The following is a 17,132-nucleotide window of genomic DNA, read 5'->3' as shown; positions in this document are numbered from 1 at the left end:
CGCTAGGCTATGGCATTTGTGCCAGGCTTCAGTGAGAGCATTCTGGTGAGGACAGCCTAGCAGCCCACTGACAGGGGTTTATTAAAAAGAAATTCACCATCAAGAGGCAATCAAATACTTGTCCTGGTATCCTGTGGGCGCAGTGCAGGCTGAGCCACGGCAAGTGCTCGGGCTCATTACAGAGCATGGTCTAACAGCGCCAGATCTGCTGAGGCCATGGGTGTGCTAGGGGTTCCCAGAACCTGCTTTAGAAACTGCTGGTATACACTCTGAAAGAAAGGAGAACAACTCTGGCTCTATTTCGTGGCCCAAAAAGTAAGAAGAACAACTGACAGGAGACCTGTCAGCAACACAATCTCTGGTGAAACTGGTGCTCCTTAACCCAGCAGGCTGCGCTGATGTTACCTCAGTGCTCCAACCTTAGAATTCTTCTTTGTCCACCACCTCCCATCTGTTCATTGATTTTTATTTCTGCTTAAATAAAAAATGGGGTTATATTGGTTTTCATCATGATTGCGGTGGGGAGGATCTGACCCAACCACGACTGTACATATGTAAGTGACCAGCAGCTTGAGCTCATCGCAGCTCTGTTGCTGCAGAGACCCTGCCAAGGAGTAGTTTCTTTACAAAAGGTGGCAGTCTTGCTGTCCAGCAGAAAGACAAGCTAACTCTTCAGATACCTTGTGTGTCCTTGTGTAATATTGTCTGTGCTGGCTTGAGTTCATCTGGGAATCTCAGAACCGCAATGATAGAGAGATAATATCAAAGCACGCCAAGCTGTCTCAGACACTGGCTTGTCCTTATCTCCTGGGCAGTGTTATTGTTTTCTACGCTAAAAATTAAGTGAATGTTGATGAAAATTATTGATTGGCAGCACTGCAGATGGATATCCTGTGTTCACCCACAGAGCAGGCCCAGCAAATGAAGATGTGACAAATGTAATGCCAATAGATGCTGCAAGACAGTGACAACTCTTTTCCCATGCTGCCAGGAAGAAACTGCTCTGTATAGCAGTGTCATTTCCACACAGAGTGTAAGCAGTACAGTTGCTTAGGTTTAAGTCACTCAATGCAGTAAGACTGCATATCCTCAGTATTTAAAAAGCACTTTCAAAACTATTTAAAGAGTTTGTACAAGATCATCCTTTCAGATCTGTCAGGATAAGAAAGATTTTCATCCAGTTTGCATAACCCCCTTGTGCCCTTTTCCATTCCTGGTGTGGCAGCAGGTTGTACACAGCCTCTCACTGTGCTGGTGAGGCATTTGTGTACTCTCCCCATCAAAAGTACCAAAACTTGATTATATGAGAGTTACAATGGGGGAGGAGAAGACAGTGGGAGAGAGCTCTTTCATCCGGACAAAAAGACTTACACTATTTCACAGAGGGCAGTCATAACTCTCAGTCATATTAGCAGATCCCAAAGTTACCCAGAGTTGAAAAGCTCAATTTTCCATTACCAGACATAGGAAAGTGAGATGCCCTGTAATTTAACCCCTCACACATTTTGTATCCTACTTGAACAGTCTGGATGTTTTGAAAAGTGATATTAACTCTTCAGAGTGATGCTAAACTACTGGTATTTTGCAGTTTCAGCTACTCATGGATTTTTTAATAATATTGTAATTCATCTTGTAGATCACTGCTTCCACTTGTACCTTTATATTCCACTTATACCTTTATCAACTTGCATTCTTCTAGAGAAATTATTTCATCATAGTTCTTCACAGTATTACAAAAAAATAAATGTAGTGGTGTTAAAGAAAGGATCAGCCATTATTATCAGCTCTTATTACCGAGGGCAAGTACCCATTTGACTGTCTGCATTTCTGTCTGTTACCAAAACTGCCCAGAGGCAATTTGTCCTGAACTAATTGATGCCCTTTCAGCCACTCACTGGGAGCTCTACAAGTCCCACGAAACAATCAACCATTTCTCTCCTGCTCACTTCAGAATGAGAGAAACAAATGTTGGGAACCTACAGTCTGAATTTAAGACTTTGTGGTGCAAGGTGCACTCAGGCATGTCCAAAATGAGGATCTTACTTGTGATCAGATCAGATTGCTCATCTGAGGTCAGAAAAAAAAAAAAAAAGACCTAAGAGCTGAGGACCTGTTTGGAAACACATCAGAGAAATTCAGGATGTCAGTGAAGGTCAGGGAACTGAGGAACTCTCTTCTTTTTTTTTTTTTTTTTTGGCATCATCTGACTTTTGAATGGTGGCAATGTGGTTTAGCAGTGAAAAAACACAGAGAATAAATGACAAAAACCTAAATGGACACTCCACAACAAGCTGACAAGCTGTGCAGTACAAATCTGCCGACCGACCAGCCCACCTCAGCTAATAATGCATCTCAGATAACATCGAAAAGTGTTCTGAGACAAACCACAGGTAGGAATAGATTAACAGATTATCATTCATTTCTGAGTGCATTCATATACTTGTAAATGTCAGTCTTAAGGAAGCAGTCTTTCCTTCTATTTAATCCACTCTCTTCTGAAAATGAGATCAGTGACTCAACTTCTCTCAGCTGACTCCCCACAGAAGTGCATATTCACAGCACATTGGGTCCCAGTTAGATCCTCACCCCACCCTGCCGCATTTAGCAGCGCAGAAAGGACAAGAGGGTCACAATCTGCAAACAGAACGGTTGATTTAAATGTAGGAGGAGCTGTGTGCTCACATAGTTGAATTCTCAAAACTAATGCATGAGGGAGACAGGCAACCAATGCTCTCATTTATGTCTGCTCAGTGAAACAAGTGGCGTCACTAAGTGTGCAAGCTTTCATTCCCGTCTAAAGAGAAGAATTTTTTACCCTCAGTGGAGAGGAGAGCGTGCTTCCCAAAGGCTCCAGGACTGGAGACACAAGAATGAAGAATTCCTCCCTGAACTGCTTAGTGCAGTTGCATATGTTGAATACTGTGTACTTATGTTGCATATCATTCTTCAGGACTGCTTGGGTAGAGCTGGTATCTCCATTTAAATTGGACGTGTTGTTATTTCATTCTATTACATTTATTCTTGTTTCTAGTTATGATAACATATCTATTATGCCTAGCATGGCTCTGTTCCAGCATTATAAATTCACCTGTTCTTCAGTTTGCAAGAGCATTGGGTAGGCAGGACACACAACACAAATTAAATTCCCATTAATAAGGGTTTCCTCTTTTTCATACCTGTAACAGAGAGGCACACGAGTCATGCTGTTGGATATTTTGGCCTTTGGTTTGTGGGAGCTCTGCAAGGAGGGCATCTCTTCTTCCTAAAATACAAAGACACAGATGGTAAAGCAAGAAGTAGTATTAAAACATGCTGTCTCAGGACTCTCAAGGTCACAGATAGTGTCCTAATGTGTGCTGCAGAAACTCTATATACATTACAATACAATTAAGAAGCCGATACACCATCTCTCACAGGTGCCTGCTGTCTATTGCTGATGGACAGAAATAGAGGCAATGTCACTATGCAGCAGTCATCACTCAGTTTAAGATGTGCTTGATAGCAAAATTTTCAGGGCAGCACATCCTATCAAATTGCAGCCTAACTTCTTTGCATATGCTTCAGAAATTGGTATTTCAATATAGGGAAAAGATAAGCGCTTTCAGCCATGCTATGAATATTATAAGCTATGCTTTTATGTTTCTGTGGAACTATTACTATTATTTCCAGATGGTTATTTCACTGTTTTTCATTTCTGGCACCTATAACAGTTTGTATTTTTGCCAGGGTTTACAAGGATTTTTCAAACTTTCTTTAATCTTCCGACACAGGGTTTAGTGAGAAGGCAGAAGTATTGCATTGCCCAGTGCACAGAAGGGGCAGACCAAAGACACACACCTGCCCAGAATGATAGTCTGAGTTAACAGTGGAGATAATAGAAAGAGGGAGAAAACTGGAAACCCCAGGGCTGGGATGAACGTCACAGGGAAATGTCATCTTCACAAATTTCATTGCAGGGAGTTGTGGACAGGACTGCCCAAAGCTATGTTTTCCTGTGTGTGTGTGTGAGAGAGAGAGAGCAACAGGTAGAAAGAATGGGAAAGTGGAAGAACAAGATAAGTCTCAAAGGGAATGTAACCAACACAGCATCAGCTGTCCTCTGTTTTGACCAGCCATCCCAGTTTTCATCCCAGTATTGCCCAGGGAAGCAGAAGCCTGGGGAGGCCATCAAGGCGAAAGTAGGCTTTCTTTCCTCTAAATAAGTAAAAAAAAATCAGCAACAAAAGCCAAACAGATTTTTATTAGACAGAGGTCTATAAGAGGACCATAAAACCATGCACAGCTTGAAGCCTTTGTATCTGAGTATTTAAAAACTGATATATATTGCTGTTTGTGTAATAAAATGAGGGCACTTCCCTCTCTAGCTCTTGGTCTGCATCAGCAAAAAGAACCTGACAACAGCTGAGCTCTGCATCTGCAGCAGCTCGGCCAATGTTGGCGACTTTACACAGATGAGGTTTATCCTCTACTTTCAGAGAAGGCTCTTAGCGCATCCCACAAGCCACATTTCATGTTCGACCTATCCTAGTGGGCAGCTTCTGCCACTCTTTCCTACCTGCTTCCACTTTCTCCCTCCCTGTTTAACAGGAAGGAATGTGGATGTGCCAGCAGAGTGCAGGCCATGAGCCATGAGCAGGCCATGGTCTGAGCCACTTTTTGCCATCAAAAACCTCTTTGCAGTATGGTTTACAGTGAGGGAGCTCAGATGGCACACGTTTTCACCAAGTTATCACAACAGTCTCCCTCTCAAAGCATTAATATCATCTGCACCTGTGCTTTCCCTGCATAGCTTTCGGGCACTTCTGGCCAAGAAGAACAAAGCTGCTCCTCAGGGTCAAGTTCAGCCTCTGTGAAAGCGCTCAGCCTGCTCCTCCCGTGTGGGGCCACACGAAGAGATGGTGCTGTGAGCAGTGGGCTTGTGATCAGCCAGCGTGCAGGTCTGGCACCTCTCCACTGCACCGCGGTGTGTCCTGGGGACGTATGTCCCTCGGGCTTTCCAAATAATGAAGGTAGCTGCAGTCTCAGATCCTCCTGTGGGAGCTGCCAAAGTGGAAAGGAGTTTTTTGAGGAGTGGAAAGTCTCAGGGAAGTCTCTTATGTTGAAATTTAATAGGCAGATACTCCCAAAGCAGCTTGGAGAAATGGTCACACACATTTCATTTTAATAAGTGGAAAATATGTGGTCAGACTGCCAGAATTGACAGCCTCTTTTGTGCATTAAACTGCTATGTAGAAATGATGAAATTGTGTGGCATTTCTATCTCAAAGGTAAGGGGCCCACCTCTTACTAAGCTGTGCTGTTTGTGGCATTCATTTTATAATTGGCTTTTTTAACCGTGCAATTACAAGTGCGTTCTTTGCACCTTTCCAAGCCAGAATGGGTTCTCTGGGCCAAAGGCTCAACTTCGTAACCGCTTACCCTGGGCATAGCTTCATGGGGAGAAGCTTTGTCACTTACTCAGGAGCAGTGCTTGCAGACTGGGGCCCTCAAGCATTTTCACTGGTGTTGCGAGGGGAGGAAAAAAGGATTCACTCCAGAAAGGTGTGATATTCATGTTTTATATATATATATATTTATATTTATATTTATATTTATATTTATATTTATATTTATATTTATATTTATATTTATATTTATATTTATATTTATATTTATATATATAAATAAATAAAAACAACCAAACTTTGGAAAAGCCGTTGTCGGCTTGCTCATATGAGCACAATAAAGCTAACTTGATCATCTGCTCTGAAGTGCAGAGAGCTCTTGTGTGGGCTTATGAAGCCCAGGAATAAAGCCAACTTGGCCCAAACAATGTCTCATTTGTTGACCACGTAGACTGCTGACTTTCCTTAGCTGGCTGTTAGATTTCACATTTCCATACGAGTGCAACGTGCGCTCCCCAGTTCAGCTTCCTTCTATGGCTGGATCAGACTGGCATGTTGGAGCGTGAGGGTGAATTTCATTTCCTTGCGGTCTTATAGTTGAAATATGACGGGAGAGAGACATTATTCCTTTGAATGCATTTTTTCTGACAACCTGCTTTATATTTCTGAGTAGATCCTTTGAGGAGAATCTACTTTCCTTCCCTCCTTTCTCCCCCAACTCTTTTAGCTCCTCTCTCTGAGCCAAGGTTTTTCCCTCCCTCGGATAATAAGTCAGGTGCATACCGCAGCGAAACAACATTTTAATCAATTAACAGTAATCCCTTGCTGACAGCAGTGCAATCACTCAGCTAGTATGATAAAGACACTCATCACAGGCGATTATGAGGAGATTAATTCCTTTAGGAATTGACTGTTGCTTCCCTGGCAATAGCTCTGGGAGCAATTTGGTTTAGAAAGGTGTTTTCCCAGTGCAGGCACTTACCAATGTTTGTTTTCCCAGCAGTTCCTTGTCCCTCGTTCAAAGTTCCCGTTCCCTGATTCTTCCCCCATGAAAAGGGGATTTATTAGCATAGATCAGAAATATAAATCTGGGTATGTCAGACAAGCAAACTCATCCCAGGAGCCAGGTGAGGGCAGAACACGTGTTTATTCTTTGGCCTACGCAGTACGAGGTTGCAGAGGCTAACCGAACAGGTAACACGTTCGTGCACGTTTCTCCAGCCAAGAAAATCTGGGAAACCCACATCATAAAAATGGAAATAGGAGAGGCGCTCCCCCAAAAGCCAGGGCCCTGCCAGTGGAGGTGCTGACCTGGAGCTAAAATGGCGTGGCTCTTCCCTCTCCCTCCCAGCCCGACCCCCAGCTCACCATTCAGCAGCTCACCCCGGACACGCTGGTGCCTCCCCAGCACTGCTGCCTGTGGCGCTGCCCTGACACCTGGAGCTGCAGTCCCACTGCTCCGTGCCTCACCCCGTGTGGGGAGACAGGCAGGCCGTGTGGGGAAGAGACATTTCCCATCCCTGCCTTGTGAATCCTCCAAGCACAGCGTCTGCTGGACGAATTAAACACCTCCTGCCTCCTCTGCTCCTTTTTGTCTCCAAAGACATTTATTTTTCCCTTGCTATGGGTCAGGCATGGCCCCCACCTCCCTCCTGACACAACAGCCAGAAAATGAGGGCCCACAGTCTGGGGGAGAACCAGCTTCTGCCTCCTGTCGCACAGGTAGGCTGTGCTGATGGGTGCCCTTTCTTATGGCTGGTGAGATCCAGCCACAAGCCCTTCTAATCATTGCTCAAGGGAAGTACCAGAAGATGTGAACTGACACACAATCCAGACGCACCTACAGATGCCAAGGCTCTGGCAATGTCACAACAACTTTTTCTTAATACAGTCCTGATACTAGACACCAATTAAAATCAAGTCTGATCCAAGACCAGAGCAATTTCACGTAGGGAAAGAACAACAGAGCATTAAATGAAACCCACAGAGCCTCACAGATAGCGGAGGAAAGCTCAGGGATTTCTGGTGACAACCTGTTCTTCAGACCTTTGGGGAGACTTCGGCCTGAAATGGTTTGGCACCACTGGAATTCCCAAAAGATGCTCAGGTACAGGAGCAAGAAGCCACGAGGGGCACATCACGGCACAAGGGGTGGCTTGAAGGTCCCACAGCGAGCCAGCCTGGGGCTGGCCTGGCCACCCCACATCCCTGGTAAAGGACTACTGCAGCAATCTTTGGGACAGCTGGAAGCCAAGCACAGCTTACCCTAAGTGCCGAGGCCTTTCCAGAGCATCTTATCAGGAGAAGAGGGACTTAAGATACAGGGAGGCAAATCGCCATGCTGCCAGCCCCATGTCCCAGGAAGAGCTGAGGGGCTGGACCAGCTTCTCAGGCTGCTCCCAACGCCCTGGGAGGCTGGGTGCTGAAGGGGAGGGCAAACAAGGTGGTGACATTTCATTTCATGCTGAAATCTAAAGGCAAGGCTCGGTAAGAAATGGCCACTGGCCAAGTGGTAAAATAAATGAGGCCAGTGTCAGGAATAAATCCGAAATGCTGGAAAACACCGGAGCTAATCTAATGTCAGGAGCAGTATTTTAAGGCAGACTGACACATAGGCAGCAGTGTCAGTGTAGGGAGAATACTGAATTAGTCCCACATGAGCTTGTGGCTGTGCCTTCTTTGCACACATTTGCATCTGATTCAGTGCAACCTGAGTCCTGTAAGCATCATGTAGACGGTGGGATTTCCCCGGATCCTCTGCACTTCTGTCTTTGCAGTGCCATCGCTGCTTCTTGCTCCTGTCGTAGGACTCTTCAGAGGCCCCTCCAGGAGTCCAGGAGTTTGCCCATGGAGACTCGGGGGCACCTGAATACAGCAGACACACAGAAGGGGCAAGTTCTCTTATCCCTGTCCCAGATACCTCACATAATCAGAATGAACGTGCCTTTGGAGCTGCCTTAGATTTCCCTAGTTCCCCCTCATGCTGCAGAAACCTCATGGGGTGATTTGGTAGAGTCACAGCAGGGTGAGTGAGCCTGACTCATGCTTCCTTGGGTATGGAGATGAAGCCATCGGGTTCTGAAGTCAGAGCAGGGTCACAGTGTCTGCCCAGACCATGCCTGGACTCTAAGGGGTTACCTGCAAGCTGCAGAGCAAGGGGGCCAAGCATCTGCCAGAGGAAAGCAGGAGGAATTTCAAGGAAAATGAGCTGAGATGATTGCAAAGGAAACCCCTCTGCCAGCCACGGGCTGAGCAGCGCTCAGTCACTGCTGTCAGAAACTGCCTGGCGGTGTAGATGTGGATGTTATGCCAGAGCCCGCGTAGAAGCAGAGTGATTCATTCCATTTCATTATGAAATGATACCAAGCACCATAAAGTGTCAGCTTTCAAGTTCATAATTTATAAATTAAGCGTAAATAGCCCGTATTCTGAGCTCCTCTCCAGCCACTCATTTATCTTTCCCCTGTGAAAAATTAATGAGTCCATAAAATAGCTTGTAAATTTAGAGCAGTCATGTTAAAAAAAAAAAAAAAAAATCAACACTGCAACTTTCCTGGAGACTCTGAAGCATTAGCTGGCTCCAGCCACTGCTCTTAATCACTGGTCTTAGGTGTGCTACCGTGCTACAGCAAAGAGCTGGGACCCCTGCTGCAGACCAGTGCCAGAGACAAGATAAAGCACTGGGTGGTTATTAGGCAGTCCTAGTACAGCAATCCCTGCTTTCAGCAGCCTGGAAGACCGCTTCCTTCAGGGGCTGTTGAGGACTTAACATCCTACCCAAGATGTCGGGAGAAGAATTAGCAAGACAATTTTTATAATCAACTTTTCTAAGTGGAAAATTCACCCCAGGCAAAACTTCTGGTCTGTGGGAAGGAAAGCGAAAACAGCCAGCTCCGCCAGCTCTGCATTTCCCCTCCGAGAATTCCCTGCAGAGCCCTTTTGCTGGTTTGTGGCCTTTTAGGCTTGCCTCTGGACAAAAAACTGTGCTGGCTTTACAAGATCCTCCGCAACTTTGCAAGGACCTGTATTCCTGCCTGGTGATTTCTGTATCACAAGGGAGGGTGATAGCAAGAGATGAAGGATGAGATGACTGGAGGATGAGCTGCATGGTTTTCTATTCATTTTTTATACTTATGCTTCACATTTGGAGGGGTTTGCTCAATGAAGAATTTTTGCTAAAAAATTCTTTCACAGACATGAACTCATGAAATATCCAACTCTTTCATTGCACTCAGAAAAAAAAAATAATAGAATACACAAGGCAGAATTAGCAAGGCAAAGGGATTATTTTTCCCCTTCGGATACATATGTATGAGTACGTTTTGTATTCCTTCTCCTGTATAGTGTAAATACGACTGCCACGAACAGTAGGCCGCTATGACAATTTATGACAAAAGTGGCAGATTTTATTAGATGTAATGTTAACTTATTCATTAAATTCCTACAACCAAACATTAAAATGGATACTATTCCTGTGGGAACAAAATGGAGAGATGAACATAATAACTTTATCTCTGCTGCATGTAAAATATTCGTAACTGAGCAGAAAGCCTGATCCCGAATGCTTACAAATATAAGGCCGGGGCAGCAAATGTGATTGGATTTCTTATAATCTAATCATTTTGCTCCATATGTGGCCCCCAATCTGTTTAGGATTGTTAAAATTCCTGGGTATTGTAGTGCCTTCCCCAGAGACGGCCGGGAAGGGCTGAGGACAGCCTGGGCCAGATGGGATGCCAGTGACTCCAGCCAGCAAAGGCAGAAAAGAGGACAGCGCTTAACTCCTGCTCTGCCGGCCACCGCAGAAGATGTCTGTAAGGGAAACGAATGCAGTCCGCCTCCCTGACAACACTGTAACATGCACTTTGTAGTTCAATGCTCCTGGGAGCAAGCCGCTGCAACCCCTGGGGACACAGAGAGCAAGGAGCAGTGATCGCATCCTGCTGAAAAACCGTTCTGTGCTGCAGGTGGAAATTTCGGTTGCTTGTAAATTCCCACGGAGATGTGAAGGAGGGAGCTCTCCCCAGGACCCGAGAGGGAAGTGAAATGGTCTACGTGAAACCAGCACCCACACGGTGAAAGGCCTCCTGGCCAGACCAAAGGTGTTTGTAAAAAGCTTGTGGAGTAGCGCAGGATCAGAGATTCTCCCTCCAGACAAGTGAAATTTGGCAAGCCTGTGCTTGATTTAAGAGCAAGAGCCTGGCTGCTCAACATGCCCTGCTCCTCTCCAACTTGTCATTAAGAGGAATTAAACCGGCACTTGAGAACCTCTGCCATAGAAAACACTTGGATGTTCCTTGTTCACAAGGGTGGATTAGTCCTATTTATAAGAGTTTAATCCTTTGGCATGTAAAACAAGCAAGACTGTAGCTAAAAACAAAATATAGGATTACCCCATTAAAATGGCGTGCTGATTACGGACAATGCCACCTCTTTCCTTTCTGTGACTTTGGCAATGGAAATCTTCAGCAGCTTCCAGCTGAACGGATACCCTCACGTTGTTATTCCTTACCTGCCCCAACTGATTCGCTGCTTTGATGGGAATTTTGTAGGTGCTTTTCTGAGGCACATTTAACAAGACTTAACCTAAAATCCTGAAAGCCTGGGGGTATGGTAAAGGAAAAGGAAATGAAAATAGCAGCTCAGGACCTTCAATATGTTTTCCTCTTTAGTTCATAAAGAGGCTGTTAGTGCAATACCGAATCCTGGCTGGGGACTTGAAGATTCCTCCGTTGCACTGAATTTACTCTTGTGGAGGAACAAATTCTGACACAAAAATAGGGAATTTTCCCATTAAATTGTATATAGTACCCTCAGAAGCAATCTCTTACATCCTGGAAAATCAGAGCTTTGCATAGGAAATCTCCCCTATATCACCTGCATTATTGGTCTCTGGATTCCTCTAACTGCCTACTACTACTCTTAAAAATGTGGAATAAGAATATAGTGAGGGATAATCATATTTCCGTATTTTTTAGATGGCTGCTTACCAGAAGACCCTTCAAGGCTATCTTTTGTTTCAATCGTATCAGAAAAAAAGCTCATTTTCAAGTGTAAAGGCAGCAGCATCTTATTCCCTGGCAAGGGACAGCTAAGCAAAAAACTTCATCTACAATTTCCGTATTTACAGCAATCACCACTATCTAATCCTCTGGAGAACGTCTTAACAGAGACATACCAAAGAAGTTATGGATCCAAAATACAGCAGGCCACTGGCTTTTCATCCTACAAAGCCAATATGCGATGCTGGGACAACCCCCTAGCTTCCGAACCAACCTATTCCTTTATTTCCTGCTGCAGGAAAATTCCAAGTCTGCTTTTCACTTCAGAGCAATTCCCTGTCTCTCCTGCTTATTAAAGCCACTGAATAGGAACAGACCAGAGCTTTTCTTATCAGACAGGCCTTTCAATGTTTGTGCATTGCCAGAGCTTAACAAAACCTGGAAGAAATATCAGCAGCTGCCCCACGACTGTACCCTTGGTGGAGCTCTTTAAGCTCCAGACTTTTGCTTAGGCTTGTCTTTCACAGTTTCAAAGGAAAGTGTGATTCTGGAGCCAAAGCTGCCTAAGAAGATATTTTTTGAGCAGTAATACTAACCATCATCATGTTAACTTCTCAAGGACCTATTAGCTCTGGTATCTGTCAAGCAGTGATTCCGACAATCCCTCCACTCGGCAGGGGATTTTTATGGAAATTTGTGCCCCCCTTCCATAGCCAGCAGGACAAGTTCGAAGCTAGAGTCTTCTGCCAAGAGGAATGGATTGTAACTTGCAGCCGTGGAAAATGCAAAATATATCAGGATGCTATAATCATGCCAACAGATCAGATGCAGAACATGTTCAAAAACATCAGACAGCCATAGCTACTTCCAGACGGTGCTATGAACACAGGTTGTAAGCCCTGATTAGTTAAAAAGATATTTTGCAGACAGATATGTAGCTGTAAGCTAAAGACTAATTTTGACTTAGTGGTTCATAGAATATATGTGTGTGTGCACATGTGTAAAAGACAGAAGGGGGGAATGTTACTTGCCTTGTAACGGAAAGATTAGATTTCTATTTCCCCATGAATTTTTAATGTGCTTACAGAGTATCACGAAACAGAGCTCCCCGAGCAGGGCTGGGGGCACAGGGAAGTTGTCTGGGTGGGCAACTGCCTGGGCTACAGCCAGGCCCTGATCCAGCCGGGCTGTGGACAGGAACACAGCTGTCACTGCTCTGCAGTGCACGGTACTGATGGTGGAGACTAGATCCTCATCAGAAATGCCCACGGTCAGTTTTTGCACCCACCCGCCAAGTAGGAAGGCACTATCGGTTACCGGAGGCGTGCCGGGCAGGCTGTCCCTCCTACAGGCTCTGAGCATTGCTCCGAGCATCCCTTAGCAGAGCATCCTGTGAAAGAGCAGCTGAATGCTACAGGCAGGGTGTGCTGGGGGACAGCTGTGAGGGGCTGCAGGATGCTCCTCTGGCTCGCGGGATCACAGAACACAGAAACCAGGATAGCAGTTGCTGGAAATACACACCTGAAGTGAGAGCTTCAGACCATCTCCCAGATGGTCTGACTTCTTGCTCTGGTTTCATCTCAGTTCCTTTGTTTTCAGCATTACCAACCTGTTAGCAGAGCTGCTACAGAACAGACTGTAAGGCAGGCCTCTGATGTCAAAGGTGGCCACCACTTGCACGTGTGAGAGGTGTTGATGGCCAGCAGGGTTGGGACAAGAGCAAGATCTCTTGAACAGCCCTCCTGAAGTCACTGATCCAGCTCTGAGGCACAGCAGGGCCTGCTTGTTATAGACTACTTTATTTTTATTTTTTTTAATTGAGAAGTCTGTCATATCAATTTTATGTCAAATCAAGGGTTTGATTTATCCCTCTTGTGACTCCACTGAGTTCAGTCAAGCTCTATGAGTCATGAATTTAGCTCTTATTTCTCAGTAGAGAACATGTAGTTTTTCTTTGAGACTGGTTCAGTGAACCTCTAAATCTACCAATGTACATCCAGCAAAGCATGTAAGCACACACACGTGGGAAGTACGTGCAAAATCACGGAAGAAGGAATTGGACTACTTCTACAGTAAAACCACCTTGTCATCCTCTTTCACCTGACATCCCTGTTCATATTATGCAGAAGACTGAGTGCTCCTTCAAGCATTTGGCCAAAACTATGGACAGTTTTCAGATGCCCAGTACCTGCCCTGGAAGCTGAACTGTGCCCTGGGGAACAGCTTGTCTTGAGGGCAGTGGGGAGGGTCTGGAGGGTGAGACAGCGAGCCCAGCCCTGCTCACTGCCACTCAGGAGTCCCTCCAAACCTCAGCATCAACATGCCACAGTCCCTGCATTAATGGCTGACACCCTTTCTTTTGTGCCCTCTTTTCATTGCACGTTTTGTTGATGCACCTCATCCAACCTACACTTCCCTCTTCTGTGCCTGGTCTAGGAAGTTACTAAATTTGCAGCACCTTTTTCTCATGCTTCTCCTTCATTAGGAGAACGGTTTGCTTCAGGCTGGGTGCTTATATTTTCACTAGTTCATACGGTTTCATTAGCTCCGAATGGACATTAGCTAATATCTGTTACATGGACATCTTTTAGTCCTGCTTTTCCTAGCATTCCAGCAAACATCTTGCAAGATCCCTCACCAGCTCCATGGTGCCAAATCCCCAATCACACAGTGTCTGTATCAAGGCTCCCACATGCTGTCTCTTTGGTAAAAGCCCAGTTGCTCAGCAAATACTTTTTGCAACTAAATTTTAGGAAAGCACTGATAAACAACATATTATTTTTTCTTATCATCTTCTGCAGTGACAGTAAGCACACTGTAAATGTTTCTCTCCATTTTATCTGTTGATGAGAAAAATCTACATTTTCTTCGGGGTAGGTTATGTAAAATCTGTGGAAACCTCCTCTTCCTTCTCCCTCACCTGCCCCTCTTCTTAGCAAGCTCCTAGTCTTCGGAAGGCTTAAATAATATAACTCCAAGTCCAGGGGGACAATGGTAAAGGGTTACTGCAAATCACTCTCTTCCAACACTGAATTTCTTTTAAAATAAGTAAGAGGCCTAGCCTCCCTGGCATCCTCTGCCTTTGAGCCCTGCAAAGTGCCTGCCCAGAAGCCGGTACAGCTTTCTGGGGCTTGCCCTTCCCAGCAGACCTGAAGAAGCAGAGCAGACGTCCTCACAGGGATGAGCCCAGGGCTCCCATACTGGTATCTCAGGCCAAGAAGAAAGAAGCAGCACATGAGTCTCAGCCATACCCTGCTGTCGCTCAGCAGGAGCAGGCCTTCTCACGACCACAGCTTTGCTGCAACTGCTTCGCAGCCCCGATCGCAGAAGGAAGTGTTTGCACTGGTTGCAGGCAGTTTTCCAAGCACCTTTTCCCTGCTTGCTCCCCCAGCCACAAAACAGCCCAAGCACTTTTGGAGTTTCTTCCTTACAAAGCCCCTGCCAGAAGTCTCCGCAGCTCCATGCTGTAGATTCCCGACAGTCTTCAAAGGATTGCTAATTCCTGTGTGCACAAAAAATGCAAAGCGTTCCCTCCCTCACAGCTCTTCTCCCTTCCCTTCCGTGAGCCAGGCAGCACCTGTTGGGCCACCACCAGCACAACTAACTGCAAGCACACTGGAGAAAGCCTGCCACTGCTGCAGCGCTGTGGGCAAGGGGCTCGCATGCTCCGTGGACTTGCTCCATCGAGCTGCTAATGCAAGACATTTTCTGGAGGCGACCGGTGTGCCCCTGGCTGGCTGCTGGTGTGGGCTAACAAGGGTTAACCGCTCTCTGTCTGGCCCCCTCCTCCTCTGTGCGTTCCTGTCAAAGACCTGCTCCCTGGCCAGCCAGGGCTGGGATTAGGCTGTGAGCCGGCTGGCGGACACCCTGTGCAGGAATCAAGCCCCGCTGTCCGCTGTCCGCAGGCAGCACCCACGGGCACCGTGCAGCCCTCGCGAAGGAGCTCCGGACCTGAAAGAGCAGCAGGCAGGGGTGGGAAGATTTCAAAAATCTGCAAGTTCAAAATAACCTTTGAAAAGCCCCAACCTAACAAAATATCAACACTCTTTATTTTTTTCTTTTCCTGAAAGGCTGCAAGCATTTTAGTTACAATGACTGTTCAGGAGCCATATGGAAAAATCAGTTCTGTCCTGTTAAACTGGTTGCACAGTTGTGGTTTTCATCTGTCTACAGAGATCTGAAAAGTCTATGTTGTTTTATTGTACGCTTTTTCAGCAAAGCAAGCAAGTGGTCTGGGGATCATCTGGCCAGAAACACACAAGGTAAGCAGAGTGTTTTTTTGTGTAATGTATTTCAGGAGGCTAGGAGTCCACTGTTTGTGTAACTGAGCGAAATCAGCCTTCAGGACGATGCTCTCTTTGGGATAAGCTGATTATATGTTGGTCGGTCGCCTGGTTTGTTTGTTTTCCTGGACAAGAAAAGCTGAGCTGCCCTGGTGTCAGTGTGGTTGTGAGACTCTGTCATTCAAGCAGCAGATAGACTTTTTTTCTTTTTTAAATCCGCTCTGAAGGGCAAGAAACACGGATTGCGTCAAAGGTAAAGCAAAATATTTGGAGTTATATTTTTGATGTGTAAGCTATATTTTGACTACAAGACTAACAAAGTGGCAGAGAACTGACTCAGATTCATAAGGAAAACTGATAAAATATATTTAAAAAGCAGTATCTTCTCAACAGTTCTTTTGACTTGTTTGGACTGTTGTTTAGTCTTACATTCAGGCAGGTGCTAGGAATATCACAGAGCTTTTGAAAGAGGACAGGAATATCCTAATTATTAGGATGTTAAATAGGATATTCAGATGATCTGGGTTCAGATGATCTGGGAGTGATAATTTTAACAATCTCAGTGATTCTGAAGATATACATTACTTTGGGAATCACTGATGAAAAGTCTTGTACATAGAAGTCCACAGCTTATTCAGTACTACATTTAAGTGTGCAGATCTTGAACGGATTTATAAAGGAACTGGCTCTTATACAGACTCATTTAGGTGAATCATAATGATTAGCAGCTCTGCTGAGTTGTAGGCTGAGTGCTGAAGTCAAAAGCACCTTTTCAGACACCAAGAAGAAATGTCTGGTCTCAGAAACAAGTAAAATTACAAAGTGTTGAACCTTTGTCTTCTATGTTCTCTTCATCATCGACTGATAATTAGATTCAAGCAGGATCTTTACTCCTTGCTGCTTGTAAGATACAAACTACTTTTCCCATAAAGGGATATTGCTCACAGAGCTCCCTCTGCTTTCCAAATCCCTGAGCTACAGCTGTCACCTGCTTTTAAAGGTCTATTCCCTTCTCTTTAAAGCCTTTCCCACTTCTGCATTTTCCCCTTTCAGAAGCAGGATTTGGCAGAAAGAAAAGGTTGCAGGGACAATCAACAAGCTCACATAACAGTGTGCTGTCAAAATTTTGTCTGAACTGGAGCCTCCTGTGTAGTTCTGTACGATGTACAAAGAACAGTTCAAATAACAGGCATCTCCATAGGTGAGCTCTGGCAGTGTTTGAGCACTGTGTTTTTCTTTCATAGATTTGAAGCCGATAATAAAGCCTCTTAACACAAGGGGGTGGGCATATATTATTTCTGAAACCCAGTAAGGGTGAATACTATAGAGCTGTTATAGTAGCAGTGAGTAGCAAATGCTGTGACGATCTGGAATTGATGCATGTATGAAACATGTGTAATTCACCATCTCAGAATGATTTTTGCAGCTACCCAAACAGCAAGGTAGTTCCCTTCCAAAGTAGG

The 17,132-nt window shown here is 45.2% G+C and overlaps 1 long non-coding RNA gene across 3 annotated transcripts in view; it reads right to left on the bottom strand.

Annotated features, from left to right (window-relative positions):
* Window positions 1–17,132, bottom strand: part of LOC137859559 (uncharacterized) — a 100,160-nt gene that overhangs the window by 51,872 nt on the left and 31,156 nt on the right. For all 3 annotated transcript variants that reach the window (XR_011098374.1, XR_011098376.1, XR_011098375.1), the window contains exon 3: window positions 3,177–3,262. This is a non-coding gene — a long non-coding RNA (uncharacterized lncRNA). The remainder of the gene's footprint in view (window positions 1–3,176; window positions 3,263–17,132) is intronic.

Source organism: Anas acuta, chromosome 7 (assembly GCF_963932015.1).
Source record: "Anas acuta chromosome 7, bAnaAcu1.1, whole genome shotgun sequence".
Classification (NCBI taxonomy): domain Eukaryota; kingdom Metazoa; phylum Chordata; class Aves; order Anseriformes; family Anatidae; genus Anas; species Anas acuta.
This window is presented reverse-complemented; position numbering and strand designations above follow the sequence as displayed.